Below are 7500 nucleotides of genomic sequence, written 5' to 3'. Positions count from 1 at the left end.
GTCGCCGACTTGGGAGGTACAAGGCGTCCCTAACATGACGAGGGAGAATGGACAAGCCAAGCTCGAGCCCATAGCAATGCATAAGCCACCCCAAGAGATCTTTGCCCGATATTGGGAACTTGGTCCTGGAGTCGTTGGCTACATTTCTATGGGCACGGGCTTGACCGGCCGGAAAATCATCACCCCGGGCACTAGCGCTGGCGATTGACCCACCACCGTTGGTGAGTCATTGCGGGACTATCCGACCCCCGTGGGGGCTGCGGACGCACCCCACCTCGGGTTTGAGGGGGGGCCACGTCGGGGGGCAGCGGATCTCTACCCCTTAAAGAGCTAAAAAAACTTCGTCAATCTGCTACCAGGCAACATTTGTATGTCTGAAATGGGGACACTTTTCTTTAGCCCGCACATCCGAGGCACCAGGGTGCCCCTGCTGCTCGAGGCACCCGCACATCCAACGTCCTAGGTTGCCTATGGTGTCCGAGGCTCCCGCACATCCAAGCACCAAGGTGCCAATGCTGCTCGAGGCTCCCGCACATCTGAGGCACCAAGGTGCCGATGGTGCCCGAGGCTCCCGCACGACCAAGGGCTTAGGTTACCGATGGTGCCCGAGGCTCCGGCACGACCAAGGGCCTAGGTTGTCGATAGTGTCCGAGGCTCCCGCACATCCAAGCACCAAGGTGCTGATGGTGCCCGAGACTCCTACACGACCAGGGGCCTAGGTTACCGATGGTGTCCTAGGCTCTCGCACATCCAAGCACCAAGGTGCCGATGGTGCCCGAGGCTCCCGCACGACCAAGGGCCTAGGTGCCGATGGTCCCGAGGCTCTCGCATGACCAAGGGCTTAGGGTGCCGATGGTGCCCGAGGCTCCCGCACGACCAGGGGCCTAGGGTACCGATGGTGCCCGAGGCTCCCGCAAGACCAGGGGCCTAGGGTGCCGGTGGTGCCCGAGGCTCCCGCACGACCAGGGCCTAGGTTGCCGATGGTGTCCGAGCTTCCGCATGACCAGGGGCCTAGGTTTCGAACGTGTCTGAGGCTCCCGCACGACTAGGGGCCTAGGTTGCCGATGGTTTCCGAGGCTCTCGCACGACCAAGGGCCTAGGTTGCCGATGGTGCCTGAGGCTCTCGCACGACCAAGGGCCTAGGTTGCCGATGGTGCCCGAGGCTCCCGCACGACCAAGGGCCTAGGTTTTCGATGGTGGCCGAGGCTCCCGCACGACCAATGGCTTAGCTTGCCGATGGTGTCCAAGGCTCCTGCATATCCAAGGTACCAAGGTGCCGATGCTGCTCGAGGCTCACGCACCACTGACGTCCTAGGTGGCCTAGTTGTGCGTCCAAGGCTCCAGCACGTCCAAGAAGCAATGTGCGGATGCTCCGGCACCATCGACGTCCTAGGTTACCAATGGTGCCTGATGCTCCGGCACGACCAAGGGCCCAAGGTGCCGGAGGCTCTTGTTCCAAAAGGGGAAGGACTGGGATGATTCGAAAGGGGAGGGACCGGGACGACTTGTAGCATCGTTTTCTATATTTCGGGATGGCTCACCGGAGCACCGCCGGGAAAGCTCGCCGGACCACCATAGGCAGTGCCCTGGACAACCCCTATTCGTTCAATATCACCTCCCCCCTAAAGAGCTAAAAAAACTTGGTCGATGTGCTACCAGGCGACATTCTTTTTTTTGAACAAAAAAGACCACAAAGGATCAAAACACTTAATTACGTAACATCAGAAATTACAGCATTGTGGATTTCATTTGGATAATCCATCTAAAAAAACCACGTCATTTTCTCTCTAGACATTTTAGAAGATATTAAATCTGCTACTTTATTACAAGCCCTATTTGTCCAAATTAAATCGGCAGACTTGAAGCGTTCGAAAGCAGCAGTACATTTTTTGATTCGCCCGCCAACAACAGTGATATCTGTATCAATATTCCTCAATTTGTTGACCAAACCTGCATGGTCCGTTTCAAAAATCACATATCCCTTAATATTCAGCTTGGTCGCCAGCTGTATGCTCTTTTCGAATGCCACACATTCAGCTTCATGCACCGACAATCTAGTTTCAATAAAGCCTCCCCCACTGCCCAACACAAAACCATCGTTATCCCGCACAATCGCCCCAAACCCCATACAGTTTATTCCCACGGTTGCATCGAAGTTGACTTTAACAAATCCCGGTGGAGGTTTTTCCCATTTCTTAGCCTCAATATTAGAAGATAACAGTGGCTCCTTTAACAGGTTACAAATGCGGAAATCTTCGCTTAGAGCTCTAGCCCTCTCCCAAATGATCGTAGCCTTCTCTTCTTTTTCCCTGAATATGAAGTTATTTCTATTGTTCCAACAATTCCATAGTAAAACCATAAGGTCGGCCATGGCTTTCTTGTCGAGAACCCTCATCATGTCTTCAAGCCAATCAATACAGTAGTCATATTTCTTCGAAACCATTCTCTCTGACCACCCTGCTAACGAGAGGAACTCACGAGATGTTGGGCAGTCCTTCAACGCATGAAGTAGAGTTTCGGCTTCCGCTCTGCAGCTTTGACAACCCTTAGCAAAACCATCTCTAATAGAGGCAATTTTCACATTTGTCGGGAGAATCTCGTGCCCCACACGCCAAGAGAACACACGGATTTTAGGCAATGTATCGAGTTTTTAGAGGGCTTTCCAAAAAATTTTATGAGGTCCATACCCCATATCTTTCAAAAGAAGCCACGAGTAAGCAGACTTCGTAGTGTAGCACCCATGAGGGTTGTGAAACCAAATCATTTTATCTCCCTGGCCCTCATCTCCGATAGGCACGTTGCATATCTTGTCACCCAGTCTTGCCCAAACACCTTATAAACTTTTTCAACATTCCAACTCTTCCCATCCTTAAGCCAAAGATCTTTCACGCTTGTTTCATTTGAGTTGAGACATTCCTCTCTAATGACATCTCTATTGAGGCCCTCCATTCCCCAGTTGTCAGCCCGGATGTTGATCATATCACCATTTCTAACTTGCCACCCGAAGCCGTCTTTGAGAGCTTCCGCCGCTGCCGCAATGCTTGACCAAGTAAAAGAAGCTTTGTCCACTTTTTTGGCTTTAAAAATATTACCATCGGGAAAATATTTCGATGACAAAACTTTAAAGCAAAGAGAATTTTTGTTGTTTATAAGCCGCCATACTTGACGCCCAAAAAAGCCAAGTTGAACAATCGGATATCTCTGACTCCAAGTCCTCCCATGCCCTTTGGTTTACACAAAGTCTTCCAAGGTAGCATTGTCTAGAATCTGCCCTTATCTTTACCTGCCCACCACGTTTTGCTTAGTTTAGCTTGGATATCCTCGATAACTCCTTTCGGAGCTAAGAAAATCAACAGAGCATATGTTGGTATAGATTGAAGGACGGCTTTAATGAGAACTTCTTTGCCACCAAAAGAGAGCAGCCTCTTTGTCCAGCTGGTGATCCTACAAGACAATCTGTTATTAATATCCTTAAAAGCCTCTTTTTTCTTCTTACCTATTGGAATGGGCAGACCAAGGTAGCTGTTCAAATTTTCCACCACCGACATGCCTAAAAGACCTCTAAAAATATTTCTTTCAGCTCTAGGAGTGTTGGGACTAAAGAGAATCATTGATTTTTCACAATTTATCTCTTGTCCAGAGATGTTAGAAAAAGAATTAAGCAAATGGACCAACATTTCCACATCACTCTTTTTATTTTTCACGAAGAGGAGCGCATCGTCAGCAAAAAATAAGTGGTTTATCCTCGGGCCATTTATGCTAGCCCTGATGCCTCTTAAAATATTATTATCCTGGGCTTGGATAAGCATTCTCGAGAACGCTTCCATGCAGAACAAAAACAAATACGGGGAGAGGGGATCCCCTTGTCGAAGACCCCGCTCGGGGATAATAATATCAGATAAAATATTATTGCATTTAACCATATATTTAACCGAACGAACGCATTTCATAATTTCTTCGATCCACTTCTTGTTAAACCCTATCTTTAGCATAACTGTTTCGATGAAATTCCACTCCACCCGGTCATATGCTTTGCTCATATCGAACTTGACAACAAACCCTTTATTAGGACCATTTTTAGAGCTTTGAAGATAGTGAAGGAGCTCGTGCGCAATCAGAATATTATCATGAATCATCCTCCCTGGCACAAAAGCGCTTTGATTCTGACTGATGCAGCTAGGCAAACCAACTTTTAACCGGTTGGCATAGACCTTTGCAATAATCTTATAGACAAACCTGCATAAACTTATAGGACGAAAGTTAGTCAACTCACAAGGGTCTTTAATTTTAGGAATTAAAATGATCACAGTCTCATTAAGGTTAGAAATATTTTTGTTCCCATTAAGGACATCCAGGCAGAAATTAATAGTGTCGCATCCCACAATCTCCCAGTGATGTTTGAAGAAATTTCCCGAGAGACCGTCGATGCCAGGAGCTTTATTTGGATCCATCAGTTTAATGGCTTGAACGACCTCATTCTCCGTATAGTCCCTAGTAAGCCACTTATTTGTCTCCCTAGTCACACTTTCCTGAATATACCCCACCTCTTGAAAATCAACCCTTTGACCATTTGACTTAAACAACTTCAGAAAATAATTTTTCGCCACCTGACTTATGTCCTTACTACTTGTCACCCAATTTCCATCCATATCTCTAAGCTTCTCAATAAGATTTTTCTTTAACCGACCAGTAGCTTTAGCATGGAAATATCTAGTGTTCCGATCCCCCTCCTTAAGCCATTTTGATCGAGACCTTTGTGCCCAGTAACTTTCTTCCCTAGCATAAAGAAAATCAAGCCTTTTACGATGTTCCTTTAAAGTCTTCACACTATCCCCTCTACTGCTAGAGTCAATAATCCGATAGATATTTTTCTCCAGTCTTCGAATTTCATTCTTCATTTTTCCATTTTTTTTCGTTGCCAATAACCAAGAACCGATCTAACACTATCAATCTTTTCCCCATATTCTATATCAACCCTGTTCCACGCACTATCGATTATCTTTTTTGCTTCCCTGTCACCAGCCCAACACAAGTCGAATTTGAAGCACAACCTATGGTCATTAGGGTAATCTGTTGGTCGCCGTCCCCATAAGTCCAGGAGAATCGCGTCATTGTCGGACTGGGTTTGCTTCACCACTTTAGTTGCTATAAAGGGGAAATTTTCAACCAAAGAAACCGAGCTAAGGAATCTATCAATCCTTTCCTTTATCAGACCGCCCCCACTCCTATTATTAACCCAAGTAAACCAGCCACTGTCGGGTTTGATGTCCACTAACGCCAAGTCATCCAAAACCGCTTTAAAGTCATTCATATGCGCCCTCACCCCCCACGGCCACCCTCTTTCTCTGCATCATTCAAAATAGCGTTAAAGTCCCCCCTACAACCCAGTCTTCCCTAACCGAATCCCCAACTCGTCGCAAAATATCCCAGGAGCTGTTCCTAAGGTTCGGATTAGCATGCCCGTAGAAGCCCGTAACACGCATATTTTTATTGTTTTCCAATTTAACAATGGAGTCAATGTGGTGTTTGGAGTAGCTCTGAATAGAGACATTCGTCCCTTCCTTCCACATCAGCGCAAGGCCCCCACTCCGACCCTCAGAGTTCACAGTTAAGCCATTTTGCAGCCTGCATTTATTTTGAACAATGTGAAAGTCATTCCCATTCATTTTAGTTTCACTAAGGAAGATAATATCAGGGTTGTTTGCACCGAGAAGTTGCTTGAGCTCCCTGATTTTCCTAGGGTTTCCCATTCCCCGACAGTTCCAGCACATGAATTTCATTAGGGAAAACACGGCCTACAAAACAAAACCTAGCAGCCGCTCAAAACGCTGATGCACTGATTAAGGCTTCTTCCTTTTTTAACTCCCTTGAAGCATCAAAACAGTCGTCAATATATAGGGAGAATAAAAATCGCGCCAATGGAGGTCGGGCAGCTTTCCAAAGCAATAAGTCTGCAAAGGAAACACAGCAGAGAAGAAACACGAACACAGTGGCAGTCCAAAAAGAAAACAATACTATCATCAATTCTTTCCCTAAAACACATTACCCATAAAACACAATAGACCCAATCCCCGAATCAAGAAATAGCACGCAAATTTTCGAAACAAGAAGAAAGACGATACAGCCTAACATTGAAACAGACAAAACCCAGGAAATCTAATTGAATCATAACAGGAAAAAAACAAAAGAAAACAAAGAAAATCAGATAACCCAATGAAAACTCATAAGAAAATATACAAAAAAAAACCTGGCAAAAACGACAGAGATCTTACAAGAAAACTCGTAGAAAGGACAAAGGAAGAAAAAACTCAAAACACCAAAGAATCAACAAACGAACACGAAACGAAAACACTAAAGCCTCAACAGCCGAGAGGCAGCCACAGAAAATAAAGCTTAAAACCAGCAAGAAAACCAAAGAAAACCCAACCTGAAACAAGAAAGCAATTCGACAAAACAGATATTACTGTACAGAACATAAGTCTCGTATACCCTGCATGCAAGACCCATGCACTTTTAAACGACGGACAAAGAAGACCTTTTTTCATGCAGAAAACAACAAAAGAACGTGAAAATTCAAAAGAACGATAAAAACCCAACCACCGTGGGACCCCCACCGAAAGAAATAATAAAAAAACTATGCAGATAGGCATTAATCAAGAAGGTACAAAAACCAATTAAAACTCGGAACACCTATGAAAAGTAATTAGAGAAAAATCACCGTAAGACACGAAGCAAAAACACTGCACGAACGTCTTATCTGACCAGAAGCACCATCAGCACCAGTCCCGTCAAAAAGAAGGCACCGACCGGTCACCGAACGAACCAAAAGGAATAGAAAAACAAAAACAATCCTCACGATCAACAAAAATCACACTCAGAACCCACCCAAACTGCCATAACATTCAAACAAATAAGGCAGACTCACAAAAGAAAACCAAGAAAAGAAATCGCCCAAATCTTGGAGAAAATTAAAAAACACGCTGAAAAACGCTGCTGCTATCGCTACCAGGCCCTGCTACCAGGCGACATTCATGTGTCTGAAAGAGGGACACTTTATGGTCCCAACGCTTCTGCACCAACGGGGGCCCAAAATTAGCTTTGGTGCTCGACCCTCCCGCACATCCGATGCACCAAGGTGCCGGTGCTGCCCGATGCTCCGACACATCGAAGGGGCTGGTGGCGCCCCGATGGCCCCGCACCACGGGATGGCACACGCTCTCGATGGTGTACGAGGATACCGTAGGACCGGGGGCCAAAGGTGCCGGAGGCTCTTCTTGCAAAAGGGGAGGGACAGGGACGATTCATTCATTGTTGGGTACCGAACATGCAACGGTATCTTAATTCTAGCTTTGGGACGGTTCATTCATTATTGGGTACCGAACATGTAACGGTATCTGAATTCTACCTTTTGGGATTGGGGAGGGACTCGTTGCGCCGTTTTGTATATCCCGGGATGGATCGCCGGATCATCGCTGGGATGGATCGTCGGAGCACCGTCGG

Source organism: Gossypium hirsutum, chromosome A09 (assembly GCF_007990345.1).
Source record: "Gossypium hirsutum isolate 1008001.06 chromosome A09, Gossypium_hirsutum_v2.1, whole genome shotgun sequence".
Classification (NCBI taxonomy): domain Eukaryota; kingdom Viridiplantae; phylum Streptophyta; class Magnoliopsida; order Malvales; family Malvaceae; genus Gossypium; species Gossypium hirsutum.
Note: the sequence above shows the minus strand (reverse complement) of the source record.